At 39.6% G+C, this 16,648-nt stretch overlaps 1 pseudogene; it reads right to left on the reverse strand.

Annotated features, from left to right (window-relative positions):
• Nucleotides 1-1,185: 1,185 nt before the first annotated feature.
• LOC127491531 (putative ribosomal protein uL13-like) lies at nt 1,186-1,746 on the reverse strand (annotated as a pseudogene).
• Nucleotides 1,747-16,648: the final 14,902 nt, after the last annotated feature.

Below are 16,648 nucleotides of genomic sequence, written 5' to 3' on the forward strand. Positions count from 1 at the left end.
TGTTAATCCCCTTAAAATTCAATATCCTTCACCACAAAGAAAATCGGTCTTCTCAAATGGTCTGTTGCCATGACACCTACAGCACTATGATAATCACACATGTGGTAATGAGATAGAGAGGAACTGAGAGGCCTAGGGAGGGTGGGAGAAAAAGGGTCTCTGGGGAAATCACAGTTGATGCTGAAAGCCAGACGTTAGTGGTTCTGCAAGGTATGCAGAAGAACAATGAGAACTAGGCGGAGAAGACCTAGTTTCAAGAACACAAAGAAGGCCAGTATGGCAAGAACCGTGAACAAGATGTAGCACAGAAAAGTTGAGGTCAGTAAAACAGACAGCAGCAAGTATTTTAGGTTATGGTACGGAGTTTGATTTTCCTCTGGTTGCACAACAAAATCACTGGAGGAATTTAAATAGGAAAGTAACATGCTCTGATTTAAGCTTTAGAATGGTTAGTCTAGTTGGTCTTTAAGATGTACGGAGGAGAGGGAGGGACATGCCTGCAGATAGGCGTACCAGTCAGGAGGAGTTTCAGCAGTGAATATGGTGGAGTGTGTTTTAGTGAACATGTCATCACTCCTGCCAGTGGGCTATGCCTCTCTCTATTGTGTAAAGGAGGTTGTCTCCAGCACCACACCTTATCATGTGGTGTTGTACTATATATTAACTGATATTCAATGATCCCTCTGATGGACACAGAATATTAGCAACAGTACATTTTCCTATGACGAAGACCTGATGGCATGCTTGTGAAGGGTTTTTGGTTCCATGTGGCACAGCACACCAACTGATAACCCTAAGTTAAGGAACTGACTTAATTTGAGGATGTTAACAAAAAAAGATAATGGCTGACTGGGGGAATGGTTCATGGACAGCAAGAAATTGAGATGATATTATATGATGCCACAAATCTTGCTACGAACACCTTTGGGTTTCTTACAGACTATTTAAATAATATTGCATAAAATGCATAGCAATTCACATCATACTGGCAGCCAGATTTTTATCATGTGTTTTTTATAATGGTTTTTGTGTTTTCCTCCATGGAAGTAGCAATAGCTTAATTTTTAAAGGGAAAATTGGAGAATCCTAATACAGCAAATATCATTTCCCTAATGGATAAAGATTATTCAATAGAATAATTTAACTTCAAATGTAGCCAATAAAATAATTATACAATACTTGAGATTAAAAAAACATAAAGCAATAATTCTTCATGTCCCTTTTGGCATGTTCCCATAGCCTCTTCAGCTGCTTTTTCTTCTGGTTATGGATCTTGGGCTTCTTTGTTTTTCTCCAGCATGGCTGTCACTGCCTGGTAACTCCATCCAACCTCAGGGCACCCCAGGTAGGGAAACTTTCTTGTAGGTTTCAGACACACAACCTTGAGGGCCACAGGAACTATCATCTGCCATTTTATTTATTTTTTTTTTTGTCATAGGATAGCAGGATCCCATTGAACATCTTGAGGCAGTCTAGGGCAGTCTGGCCCCACTTGGTCTTGTGGGGCAACATGCCTCACTAAAATATGCAGCTAGGGACCCGTAAGTGGTAGGGTAAGTGTTCATCCACTTGCAGAGAAGGCCAGGTACTGTAACTTGTTTCTACAGAAATTACTAGAAATATTAGTGCGCATGTAGTACATGATCACCACCTTCTGGCTCAGCAGGACCTGCTTGGCCACAAAGGCTGAGAGGCAACTCAGGAAAAGGCCTCAGTCATCAGCACCAGGGCCTGCCTGTCAGCCATCTTCAGCAGCTGCCCTGGAAAGCTGGATTTTCTCTTTAAACTTCCTTCCTTGAAGTTGCATTCACACGATTAAACCTTCATCACATGGCTGCAACAAACACTAAAATACTTGGGACATGTAGGCTAGGTATAGCCATGTGCCCAGTTAAAATTCTGGTTTTTCTTCTAGAGGAAAAAAGGACATTACAGGAATACTACTGGTCTCTGTCACAGAAAGATTTCAAATACTGTCATTCTTTGGATGCCTCTCCAACACTCCATCCCCCTCCACACACACACACATACATACATACTCTTGCAATCAAGAATCATGAAAAAAAATGAGCAAGTTTTATCAAGGCTTCTGGATACAAGATAAGCATTAAAAAATCAATAGCTTTGCATTTATGCTAATTTCTGCTTAGAAAAATGCAAAGAAAAAATATACCATTCACAATAGCAGCATTATTAACCTGTAAATAATCCTTCCTAAAATATCTAAAATTACTTTAGAAAAAATAATGAAGATTTTTGAGAATCATAAAGACCTGAATGACTGAGAAGACCCAGCAAAATACAAATATTTTCTCTCAAAATTGATTTAAAATTTAATGCAACTGCACTTAAAATTGCAATGGCATTTTCATGCAATGTAAACCAATTCTAATCTTTGTATGCAAGGTAAGAAGCAAAACCACCAAGGCAAATATGGAAAAGGAAGAGAGAGAAATCCTGTCTAACAAATGTAGTGCTCTGTCAGTTAAAATGTACAGGACTGGTATCAGAATTGTCAGATAAATCAATGGACAGAGCGAGCCCAGAAACTGACTCATAAATACAGAATAATATGGAGCATGATATATTTGGTATGTGAATCAGGGAGGAAAAAACAGAGTTTATAATAAATTATGTTAGGAGAAGAAATGCTTCTAAGGAAAAGAAAAATTTAATTTACCTTTTCACAATATAAACAAGGCTCAACCCCAATTAAATTAAATATCTAGATGTGAGAAGCAAACCTCTAAGCTTTTGGGAAAATATATTTAGAAAATCATAATCAACTAAATGAGACACATGAAGTACATATAATTTTAAATTTTAAGTGAACAAATTTCAATTATTAAGTTAAAAATTAATCAGATAAAAGAATATTTTGAAGTATATTATTCAAAAAAGAAATGGTATCCTGACTATACAAAAGACTTCAACTAATGAGAAAAAGTCAAACCTCAGAATAAAATAGGCAAAAATATCAGAACAAATAATTCATAAAATATAACTCAAATGCAAATATAAAAATATGCTAGTTCTCTCTCAGTTGTCAGGGAAACAAAAATTAAATTACAATAGTGTTATTTTTTTTCCATGACACTAAGAAAAGGTTTTTTTCTACCCTCCCTCCCACCTCCTTCCTTTCCTATTTTTTCTTCTAATTTTTGCAATGACATACTTTCAATTTATAATCAGAAGCTTGACCTTCCAGTAAATAAAGAATTCAACAAGTAATAAATAGAAAAACCACTGTTCCTCAGGAGTATAGACAAGGGCTATGAACAATGACCAAATCTCAAAATGTCAATTTTGCTCATTTACATTACATTTTTCTGTACTCTGTATGTTAGTTACCACAAATCAGGGAAAACATACGATATTTGTCATTTGGGGACTGGTCATTCCATCAGGCCCAAATTATCTCTGATTTCCATCATGTATATTTGCCACAACTTCTTTATGCAGTCATCAGTTGAAAGTTGCCTAGAAGTGGGTGAAACTGGACTCTCACATTTGACTGAGAAAACTAAAATTAACGCAGCTTGCATTTTGTGGTAGTCTTCTTTGTATCTTTTTTTTTTGGGGGGGGGGTGATAGTAAGAAAAACCAGTGGGTAGCTAGGATAATTTTGAAGAATTTCTTGGTTGTCTGACAAGAAACTCTGAGTCCATTTTGCGCTATTACAATAGAATACCTGACATGGGTAATTGATAGAGAACAGAAATGTCCTACAGGTCTAGAGGCTGGGAAATCCATGGAAAATGTTGGCATCTGGCAAAATCTTCTTGCTGGGTTGTAACTTGAAGGCATCCCATGGCGGAGGGGCACAGAGAGGACGGAAGAGAACAAGAAGGGGCACCAATCCATTCATGGGGGTGGGGCTCTTCGTCCTCCTCATTTCTGAAAGAGCCCACCTCTTAATACTTCCACTATGGCAAACACATTTTATCTTGAGTTTGGGGAGGGACTAATGTCTCAACTGTAGCGAGCCAGTTGTAAAATTTCCCACTCTCTTTCTTTGTTGATCCTCAAATGTCTTGAGACTAAAAAAACTAGAATGGTGTATATCAAATTTGACGTAATGGAAGGCAAGGGGGATGATATCTCTACATTCCTAAAAGTCAGATCCTCTCTCCAGCAGTAAAATCAGAACAGGTGATAACAAATACCCAATGTTTATGTCTGACATTCCCCACTGATGGCCAATCTCGAAAAATGTCCATAAAAAGTGGAATCTTGGATCTGATGTTGGCAAAACACAGTTTTCCAACAGCAAGTGGACTGACACTCTTTTAGCTCATGAAACAGTGCTGCAGGAAAATGCAGGTGCACGTCACAGTCTGTAAGCATACGGTTAAATGATGCTGCCCTCCAACCCTCTAAAATAACTTACCAATGTAAGATTTACACAAGGAAAGTGATTATGTCCTCTGGAGTGATATTGCAATGAACCTATAACCTGCACATCATTAGGAATAGAAAGAACATTTTCCTAACGTGTGTTCCTGGGAACACTGGTCTTAAAAGATGGACTGCAGAGAAATACCATTTGTAGTGGGCAATTAAATCCAGGAAATGCAAATTCTAAACCTGCCTCTTGGACATTTATAATGATTATTTTAGCCTTTTAAGGTTCTGAAAAGCCTTACTATTGAGAAAACTGTTGGTTTTAACTCATGAATTCTCAAATTTATCTAAACAGTAATTATTTTTATGAGGGTAATAGGTAAAACCTCCTGATTACCCTACGAATAAGTATCCTGTGGACCTCAGCGGGGGTAATACCATTGTATTTATTTAGATGCTTGTAATCTGGATACACATAATAAGTAGCACAGGCTAAACCACCGATGCTGCCCGGAACATGGCAGCCCTGCCAGGTTCAGAAGAAAGGGATAAAGGACAGGGTCAGCGAAACACGAAATAGACTTTTCTGTACCTTTCACAGTTCCTTCTCTGCAAGACCCCAGCTCTTCCCATTTCCTGCTCCAGCTCACAGTGGTGATGCTTCTCGTATCTGCTAATTTCCAACGAGCAGTTACAATGCCATGAAAGGCTGCTGTTGCTACCACCACCAAACTAGGGAAGTGCCTCTGCTGATGACGTCCAGGACTTGCCACATCAAGACCACTGCGAATGTCATCTACACCAAGGGCATGGCTGACGTCAAGGAACTCTCACACATGCACACGCACAAAAATGTTTATTCAAGCAATACTTGTAATTGGAAAAATAAAAGAGAGCTATAAACAACCTCACATCTAAAAGTGATGTATAAATATGCACAATGAACTGTTACAGCTATAAACTGCCATGATATCTTTGTCCCTCACTGTCAACCAAAAATGTAAACTTGACTTTCAAAATCTCAGAGCCTTCTCCCCTCTCATTCCTGTCCCCTTCCTCCCAGGCTTCCTTCAGGAGCCTGGGACAGGGCTTGAGGATTTTTTGAAATCAGATACAAGCCAGCCTCAGCCTCCGCAGGTACATGGCTCATGCTCTGGGAACTTCTCACCAATCTTTCAGGCATACTGGAAATCTAAGGTAAAAGAAAACCCATCCATATCATTTATTAGTCACTTTCAAAAGAAACCCTGTGAACCGATTCTACAAAGAAGTTCTTAAAACTTCCTATATTCTTTCACTATCCTAAAAATGTTCTTTCTTTTTTCCTGTTTCTTTCTCTGGTAACATGAGCAAAGGCCACATAAAATCATCAAAGAATTTGCCGTTTCCTGGGTGTGAATGTATGAATGCGTTTTAAGGGTTCTACTTGATCAATGGTTATTTGAGATTCTGATCAAATCCATTCAAACATGATCCTCAGTTCTGTCTCCCTGAAATGCCCACTTCTTGGATTTCAAATTCATCTACAATCTGGCCTAACTCCACCATTCATTTTATTTCTCTTTTCTGCAGAGTAAGTATGCTTAAAAGCATTGAATAGTATTTATGATTACTCAGTCTATGATAATCAGGCAACTTGCTGAATTCAGGAGCTATGACAGTTTATAAAACACAGTTCCTGCTCCTCTATTTAGAGTCCTATTCTGGCACAAGAGTTTCCTTGGGGTTTCACGAGCACACCATGTTCAATTCTCCTTCTAAGTCTTCACCCATTCTCTTCTTTCATCATGAACATGGCCCTATTCAGCCTAAGTTAAACCTTGCTTTTATCAGGTGTACCTGGAGTTACCAGATGCAAACCAGGGCACCTAGTTAAATCTGAATTTCTATTAAGTGCCAATGTTTTTAGTATTTGTCTACCGCAAATACTGTGTTCAGCTTATTATATTGCACAGCACATCCTTATACTAAAAGGATAAGTCTGTACAGGGAAGAGGGAGAGAGAATCATGATGTCAAGAAGGTAAATGTGTAATCTTTCTACTCTAGTAATTATTGTATGAGTAAATTACACAGAAGTTTAATGGAGAGAAAGGTATTTGGGGAAATAATCAGGGCTCAAGTAGATTCCTCAGCATATAAGCTCTATTATTTTAGCAAGCCATAGTCCTTCATTATATTTCAATTTTCTAAAAAAAAAATAGGGATAAAAGGCATACTGGAGGCAACATCTTTTTTTGACTCCACATTCAGTAAAAAAAAAAAAGTGTTGGTAGCTGGAATAGCTATGGTACACCATGGAAACAGGCAAAGAGTTGATGGGAAGATAATTATTTGCACTGACTACTTTACACAAATATACATAAATTATGTTATATCAAATGTACATCAACATAAATAAATTACATAAATATTAAATATTACAAACCTTTTGAAATGGTTAGTCGATGTACCTGCCCTTCAGTTGTTAAGAAAAACCTTTATATAAGTAAAATGAAATGAAGGTGAACAAAGAAGAGACTTTTATATTCAGTGGAGCATGAAATAATGAGACTGATAATCCTACAAGAACCACAAACCTATTGGGTCACATTTAAGAAGAGTAATTCCTTATTTCCTCCAGAACAATTTTCCCAAAGTACACCTGTCTAGGAGTCCCCAAACAGACACAATAGGCTCCTCTGTACAGCTCCAAGTACACATTCATTTCCTCGGACAGCTGACAGAATGCTGTAATTACACCTGCTATTGTCTCTGGCCTGATAAGAAAGGAATGCTTTGCTACTCATCATTCATTGTGGGTTCTGTGCACAAGAGGCACATCAATTAGTGGCATGTGCTCATCAGCTGGGAACTCCACACACTAAGTTCTGCTATCTTCTGTGGAGACAGCAGAGTCCGGAGGGTTTATTTTTTGTTTTAGTTTTTATTTATCTAAACTTGCCTATCTTTTCATTGTTCATTGAACTGGGATTTGAAATGATAAGGACATACTTTTAGAAACCATTTGATTCCTTCAAAATAACCTTTTCCAAATTTTCCATTTACTGTTTATATTTATAAGTATGCTTATAATAAGTGAGTATCATAGGATAATTTTACCATGGTAGCTCTCCTTTTCCCAATAGCTAATTCCATTTAAAATAGGCATTCAGTTATAAAAATGTGTTTCTTCAACTTACACTTAATCACTGAGCTATCTTCTGTAACCCTTTCAACTGTCCTCAGAAATATTTGTGAAGCTCAACGCCAATCCTCCTCAATCCCACAGTTTTGACTTTAGATTTGCTGTACAATATATTCATTATTCAGTAATCATTACCTACTACCTGATTTATGTTATACAAAAGAGTAAACAGAAACTAAAACTAATATATCTACAACATCTCATCACTTAAAGAGATAATACATTAAATAAGCAAAGAACAATGCAAAGCATTGAACATTAGAGTTCTTCCTAATTATATCTTTGCATATTGTAGTATTTTACATGAAATAAAATGCTCAATCAACCAGTAGAATGTTTCTTCCTTCAGCATACTTAAATTATAACATTTAAATGTCATCTTTCTCAAGGTTTTATTTGCCTGCCATAATCAAAAAATGGACAATAGCAAATCAACCTTATTCTCAACAATTCAAACTTATCAGAACAAAATACTAGGGTATGTCAAAAAGCTTGTGGAACATTGAATTAAAAGATACCTTTATTTTGGCATAAAACAATTTTGAAATTTGTATATACAAAGGGTCTTCAAGGGGGAGGAATCTCAGCTCTGGGCGAGCAGAGCCTCCACGCCCGGGGAGCGCAGGGCAGGCTGGGAGAACTCTCACAGGAAGATCTGAAAGCGGTGGGTCAACCAGCAACTTCCGCTCAACCGCACTCAATAATCGGTCCAGAGTCCCCACTGGCCTCCTCAGTCTGTGGTTGTATATATTTTTGGACCATCAGTGTAGGGTTGATAAGGATGCAAGGAGGGCGTGCTCAGGCCATGGGTGGTTCTTATCAAGCCCATGCAGATCTCCGGCAGTCAGCTTGGCTCTTGCTTATTTTTGTTACTGTTATGGTGAAGTTGTTTAATTCTCTGCTCCTTACAGCATCCATAGCATTTGGTTCTTCCTTTTGGAAGGAGAGTGAACTATGTAGTTGGCAGATTAAAAATTGAGAATATTCAGGGCTGTTCTGTCCTCCCCGTCCCTTTTTATTTGTGTTTGAGAGAGGCTACCTGTAGGGCAAGTCCCAGAATGTGTAGGGGTTGTAAGGGTCCCCTTCGCCCTCACACAAAGCTATGCTCCCAAGAGCCTCTGTGGGTGAAAGCCTTCATTTACCACCCAGCTGCTCTACCGACCATGGTGTTCAGAACTTAGACTGAGAAGAATATAAGCAACAGAAACATACTAAAGGTTTTTCAATAGAGGAGATACAAATGATTTAGGTAAATTACCCCAGCTGTTTTGTGTGGAAGAAGTAAAGGTAAGAGCTAATTAAGCAAACCTATTATAGGAAAGAAGGCATAGTAGATTGGGCCTACTTTTTTTTTGTCTTCTAAGGTATGGGTTTGCAAAGGACTATACAGTAATAATTTGGACTTTCTGGGCCACATCAGTTTTTGTTACATTTCTTAACCCTTTAAAAATTTCAAAGCCATTCGTGGGTCAAAATAAGTGTGTTCCGCACATGAACAAGGGATTATGTTGATGCAAAAATTACAAAATAAATTTCAGTAAACACGAGTTAGCCAAATTCTGCAGTAAGTACAGTTGCTTAAAAAGCATTCTAGAGCTGGAACCCTTGTCTAGTAATAGAGTTAGTCTCTCAGATAGTGCTTACAAGGCCCCTACATACATGTAAAAACCACACTGCTAATTGCTCAATCTAACGAAGAATAGGGGCAGCCTGTGTGTGCGAATTGCTCTGCTAAGAAATCTTCACCCCTTTTGTTACCAACTAAACACAGCACCTGGTGTGCTGTGCTGTGCTGTGTTGTGCTGTGCTGTGCTGTGCTATGTTGTGTGTGAATTCTAATCTATCTACTGGTTCAAATTAAAAGTAAAAAAAGGATGGCCGGTGCCGTGGCTCACTAGGCTAATCCTCCGCCTTGCGGCGCCGGCACACGGGTTCTAGTCCTGGTCAGGGCACCGGATTCTGTCCCGGTTGCCCCTCTTCCAGGCCAGCTCTCTGCTGTGGCCAGGGAGTGCAGTGGAGGATGGCCCAAGTGCTTGGCCCTGCACCCCATGGGAGACCAGGAGAAGCACCTGGCTCCTGGCTTCGGATCAGCGCGGTGCGCCGGCCACGGCGGCCATTGGAGGGTAAACCAACAGCAAAAGGAAGACCTTTCTCTCTGTCTCTCTCTCTCACTGTCCACTCTGCCTGTCAAAAAAAAAAAAAAAAAAAAAAAGTAAAAAAGGCTACATACTACAGAAGAGATGAAAATGCAGAAAAGCATAAGCATGACATTTTCTTCTGCCAACTATGTGTTTAATAAAACTTTGATATCAAGCCAGATGTAAACTATTTAATTCTTTGTATTTTCATTCACACAAATTTTAAACTCGTCTCATCTCTTATACAACTACACTTACCACCTCTATATAACAAAGAACCAGATGAACCTGTTCCAGAGGATGTGGATTGTCTTCTCCTCAGCCATAGTCTTTCTAGGGGACTTGAACCCTACAAAATGGGATACTTAGCTCTGGCTAGTTATGATTTATGAGTGTTAAAATGCCTAGGGGCTAAATACAAAAAATAAAGATATCAGTATTCTTATTCCTCAGTCAGTCTCATAAGTCATATACAGAGAAATTGAATTTCACATTGCCTTAAAAATTCACCCTTGGGCTAAAACCAAGATTACAGATATTTCAGATTAAAGAAAGGGAAACTGCTGTTCATAAGTAGAGATGAACAAAGGAGATTTCTACCATGAAACATTTGTAACCTTAATATATATACACAGAGTCCTATGTGTATAGGTTCTCTTTAAGAGACAAAAAGCCCACTGCAGAGAAGGGCTCCTTAGTGCTTCCAATGTCTGCAATTGTATTATAGGACAACAAATACCAGTTTTTTAAAAAATTTTAAACAGACACATAAAAGTTGTACGTGTTTAAGGGGAACTATGATGTTTTAATACATGTACACATTGTATAGTGTGCAGTCAGGATAAACATATTTACTGCCTCAAATATTTAATATTTTTCATAATGAAAACATTTTAAAATCCTGCCTACTTTCTGATTATCATGTCTTTTAATAGAGAATTATACAGTACCCTGCCAGTTTCTCCAGTCATCCCATTGTGCAGCTGAACCCCAGGACTTCTTACTCTTTCCTAGCTAAAACTTAGTACACATTAATCAGCTGTTCTCCATCTCATCTTCCCTCTCATTCCCAGCCTCTGATAACCACCATTATACTTCTAACTTCTATGAGATCCTCATTTTTTCCTCACTGATGTGTGAGATCACAAGATTCTTGTCTTCTCTTGGCTTTTGTCACTTAATATAACAAGATGTTATCTTTTCTAAGTCTGACTAGTAGTTGTGTAAATGGACCGCATTTTCTTTATCCATTCATTGGTTGATGGACACTTAGGTTGTTTCCATTTCTTGGCTATTCTGAATAATGCTGCAATCAAAACCACAGTGAGGTGTCACCTGACTCCAATGAGACTGACAATCAAAAAGACAAAAGATAACACGTACTGGTGAGAAAGTAGAAACAAAGGGAACTTTTGCACACTGTTGGTGAGAAAACAAATTAGTCATTGTGGAAAATAGTATGGAGGCTCCTCAAAAAATTAAAAATGGAACGACCATAGGATCCAGCAATTTCTACTACTGAGTGTATTCATGGGGAAGATATCAGTCTGTGGAAGAGACATCTACATTCTCATGCTCATTATAGCGCCATTCACAATAGCCAGCTCCTAAACACACACACACACACACACACACACACATATGCACACAAATATATATACACATGCATACTAGGCTTTAGAGAAGCTTTAGACTTAAACAAAAATTGAGGACAAAGTATGAAGAATTCCCACAAACTTCCTCTCCTTCAAAAACTTGGTTTTGCCAGTTATTAATCTTGCATTTGTGTTACATTTGTTACAATAAATGAACTGACCAGTGCTGTGGCTCAATAGGCTAATCCTCCGCCTGTAGCACCAGCACGCCAGGTTCTAGTCCCAGTCGGGGCGCTGGATTCTGTCCCGGTTACTCCTCTTCCAGTCCAGCTCTCTGCTGTGGCCCAGAAAGCCAGTGGAGGATGGCCCAAGTCCTTGGGCCCTGCACCCACATGGGAGACAGGGAGGAGGCACCTGGCTCCTGGCTTCAGATCAGCGCAGCGCACCGGCTGTAGCGGCCATTTGGGGGGTGAACCAACGGAAAAGGAAGACCTTTCTCTCTCTCTCTAACTCTGTCAAAAAAAAAAAAAAAAGAATCCACTCTATGTGGCTTTCACAAATCATAAATACCTAATATCCATCATTACAATATCATGCAGAGATGTTTTACAGTCATACAAAGAGTCTGTGCTCCTCTTGATCATCCTACCCTCTTTCCCCATGAAACCGTAGCAACCACGATCATTCTATTATTTCCATAGCTCTGCGTTCTCCATAATGCTACATGATTGGGATCATGATAAAATCTTTTGTTTCTCTGTATCTTTTCCTGGTTTGAAAGCATCTTATCTCTAGCTCTTTTTATTTTTATTTTTTTTAATTTTTCCAACTTTTATTTAATAAATATAAATTTCCAACTTACAACTTTTGAATTATAGCAGCTTTTCCCCCCATAACCTCCCTCCCACCTGCAACCATCCCATCTCCCACTCCCTCTCCCATCCCATTCTTCATCAAGATTCATTTTCAATTATATTTATATACAGAAGATCAACTTAGTATATACTAAGTAAGGATTTCAACAGACTGCACCCACACAGACACACAAAGCATAGAGTACTGTTTGAGTAGTAGTTTTACTGTTAATTCACATAGTACAACACATTAAGGACAGAGGTCCTACATGGGGAGCAGGTGCACAGTGACTCCTGTTGTTGATTTAACAATTGACACTCTTATTTATGACGTCAGTAATCACCTAAGGCTCTTGTCATGAGCTGCCAAGGTTATGGAAGCCTCTTGAGTTCACCAACTCTGATCTTATTTAGACAAGGCCATAGTCAAAGTGGAAGTTCTCTCCTCTCTTCAGAGAAAGGTACTTCCTCTTTGATGGCCCGTTCTTTCCATCTAGCTCTTTTTAAAGAGCAGAAGAGGTAATTCTCTAAATTATAGTCTCACCAAAGATATTTCTTAAAAGATGTTAAATAACCCTGAGTTAAAAAGTGAGTTTAAGGGGCCAGTGCTGTGGCGTAGGGGGTAAAGCCTCTGCCTGCAGTGCCAGCATCCCCAGTGGGCACTGGTTCGAGTCCAGGCTGCTCCACTTGCAATCCAACTCTCTGCTATGGCCTGGGAAAGCAATAGAAGATGGCCCAAGTCCTTGTACCCAAGGACTAATGTAACCAGCTACACAGAGAGACAAATTTCAAAGAGCCATCTTCCCTACATGAAATTAATTCAGATAATCTAAGCTAACTACGTTATGCCAAATCAATCCCTTTTCTTTGATGTATCAAGGACTTGGGCTCCTGTACCCGTGTGGGAGGCCTGGAAGAAGCTCCTGGCTCTTGGCTTTGGATCGGCACAGCTCCGGCTGCTACAGCCAATTGGGGAGTGAATCAATGGATGGAAGACCTATTTCTCCCTCTCTCTCTGCCTCCCCTTCTCTCTCTGTGTAACTCTGACTTCCAAATAAATAAATAAATAAATATTTTTTTAAAAAAGTGAGTTTGCCAGGAGGGTAAATATTTATCTGTCAAAAGTTGTTTCTATAGGTTCTTCATATAAGAAGTTACTGCATAATTTTGCTTGGTAGGATTTCCAAACATAATAGCATCCACAAGATAATAGAAAATGGTGGAAATATAGTTAATGTGCATCATTTCTTACTCCAGGTTATGATTAAGATGCTTGCATCATCGGGGCAGGGGAACATAAAAGCAATAAATGTTATCTGCCTATTTTCAAAGATGTGTTCATTTGCAAATGGACTCAGGAAATAAGAAAATGACCCATTCTCAATTATATCTGTGCTATTTGCAGGACATCACCTTCTTATAATGGAGCTCACTTTATACAGCTCATATCTCAGCAAATATTGCTGGAACAAGCGCAAGACACTAGTCCCTGTTCAGCCACTTAATAGCTCTGTGATTTCACTGAGTCACTCTTCCTCTGTAGTCTTGAAAAAACACTGCTCCTCCTGACTCAAAGAATAATTCTGGAGATCAAGGGAGATTGAATTGGATAGATGAGATAAAGGTAATCCACGAGGAAATGCTTTCAAACCTTGAAAAGGTTTACTATGTTGCTGCTATGATAATGACATTATTCCTTGATTGGCTCCCCATCCTAACTGCTTTACCACCCCACTTCCACCCTGAGCACTCTTCCCAGGTAAGATGGGGTCAAGGAGGACTCATATAGGGAATGTGTTTAAGTAAGGAAGCCCTATAAACAAAAACGTAGTTAAGCATCATAAGAGAGGACGCAAACCTTTCTCAAAGGAAAAGCATGGTGGTAGCAGTGTCTAACCCACGGTGAGTCACTAGGCTTCCAAGACAGCAGAGGAGTTTCAAAGGCAGCACACACCTCCCTGAGGCGTAAGGTCAAAGGGGAAACACAACCTAAGTATCTTTCACAGCAGCAAGGGAAGGGGGGCTTCCCAATAGCTCTGGCTGAATGCTGAGATGTGCTTAAACCCAATTTCCCTTCCCACCTCTCCAGCTACAGAATAGTGCTGATGTAACCAGCTACACAGAGAGACAAATTTCAAAGAGCCATCTTCCCTACGTGAAATTAATTCAGATAATCCAAGCTAACTACGTTACACCAAATCAATCCCTTTTCTTTGATGTATCTGTTGGTGATGAAGGAGAAACATCATCAACAAAAAATGAAAACAGAAGAACAATAAACTGTTCAGGTTGAGCAAAACACCCCTATTAAACCAGAAAGAGAGGCTGGTGCTCTGGCATAGCGGGTAAAGCTGCTGCCTGCAGTGCCGGCATCCAATTTGAGTGCTGGTTCACAGCACTCTGCTGTAGCCTGGGAACGCAATGGACAATGGCAGGAGACCTTGGGCCCCTGCATCCATGTGGGAGACCTGGAAGAAGCTTCCAGATCCTGGCTTTGGATCAGCGCAGCTCTGGCATTTGTGGCTCTCTGGGGAGTGAACCAGTGAACGGAAGACCTTTCTCTCTCTGCTTCTGCCTCTCTGTAACTCTGCCTTTCAAATAAATAAATAAATAAATAACTTTTTTAAAGATCAGAAAGAGGCTTTACCTTTGGGGTCTATGTCTAGAATACTTCGGAAGACACACACACACACACACACTCAATGCTTTAGAAATCCAGGAGAGCTCCCAGCAATTATCTAGTAGATGGGGCAGTGTGCTCACCTGGGCATACGTCTGCCACAGAAAAATGCATAAATCTACTATCAAATGCATATAGAATCCACAAAACCCAACACTGAAGGTAAACATGGACAATCTAATAAACAAAGGTAAATGGTCTGTTCAAAATGATATAAATCCTCACTAGTAAAAACACCTGCATTCTTTTTTTTAAGATTCATTTTATTTATTTGAAAGACAAAGAGAGAGAGAAGTCTTCCAGCTGCTGGTTTATTCCCCAAATGGCTGCAACAGCTGGAGCTCAGCCAATCCAAAGCCAGAAGCCAAGAGCTTCTTCTGGGTCTCCCATGTGGGTGCAAAGCCCCAAGGACTTGGGCCATCCTCTGCTGCTTTCTCTGGCACATTAGCAGAGACCTGGATTGGAAGTGGAGCAGCCAGGACTCAATCCTATATGAGATGTCCATTCAAGTCCCAGCTGCTCCACTTCCAATCCAGCTCTCTGCTAATGCACCTGGTAAAGCAGCAGATGTTGGCCCAAGTCCTTGGGCTCCTCTACCCACATGTGAGACCTGGAAGAAGCTCCTGGCTCCTAGATTCAGGCTGGCCTAGCTCTGGCCATTGCAGCCATCTGGGGAGTGAATCAGCAGATAGAAGATTTCTCTCTTTCTCTCTCTCTCTGCCTCTCTCATTCTGTGTGTGTGTCCCTCCCTGTCTTCTTCTGACTGTCCCTTCTGTTTCCCTCTACCCCTCTCTCATTCTAATCCCCACCTGTTGTCCATCCCCCTCCATCCCCATCTCTTTCCCTCTCTCCATCAGACACTTCTCCATCTCTATCCCTGTCCATCTCCATTTGTGTCACCTTTCAAATAAGTAAATAAAAGTTTAAGAGATTTTTATTTACAGGACAGCAATAAATTATAATAAAATAGAAGAAAACAAAATAAGTACAGAAGAAAATAAAGAATAGAAAGATATATTTGAAAATAAAAATATGGTCATTGGAATAAAAACACAGAAACATGATAAAGGCCACCGTGACAGATGAAACAGGATCTAGATAATTAGAAGATAAAATTGAGCAATTTACCAGAATGCAGCATGAAAGAGCACCCAAGTGCTACCAAGAAAAGTTATGTAAGAAAAATTGCAGGAACAGAAAATAGAAGCTGAGGTGGAAAAACAACATTTGAAGACTTGGGATAGGAGGATTCGCTTCTATATAAAAGTGCTAACCTAAATAAACAGTGCTCAACTGAAAAATATACACCAAGTACCTAGCCAACAGAGAAAAATAAAGCCATATGTAGAAACATCATATTGAAATAAAAGAATATTAAGGAATAAAGTTTACAAGCAACCTGCCAAAAACAGTTTACCTACAGAGAAAGTACACATAACACTCAACAAGGAACTTGTGAAACTACCCTCCAACCCTGGAATCCTACATACCAGTCTTAGGTCAGCATGAATGATAGGAATCTAATTTGAAGACCGTCTCATAAATCCAATCATGTGTGCAAAAGTGATCTTTCATTGATAGTGACATGGGCAGGGAAATAGCAAAGAGTACCTGTGTTGCAGGTACTGTATTGCAGGTACTGTGTTGCAGTTCCTGTGTTGCAGTCCCACCTGTACCACCCAAACCCCACCCGCCTCTGTACAGACCACTCCCAGGGTCCTGCTGCTTAAGAACCAGTGCTAGCTCAAAATGTCTAATAGAGCTACCAACTGTACCCCCATTATAACCTTTAGTTCATTATAATGTCATTGTAACAAAATTACCATGGCCAATATTCCTACTCCTACCATG

This window comes from Oryctolagus cuniculus, chromosome 3, assembly GCF_964237555.1.
Source record: "Oryctolagus cuniculus chromosome 3, mOryCun1.1, whole genome shotgun sequence".
Lineage (NCBI taxonomy): Eukaryota > Metazoa > Chordata > Mammalia > Lagomorpha > Leporidae > Oryctolagus > Oryctolagus cuniculus.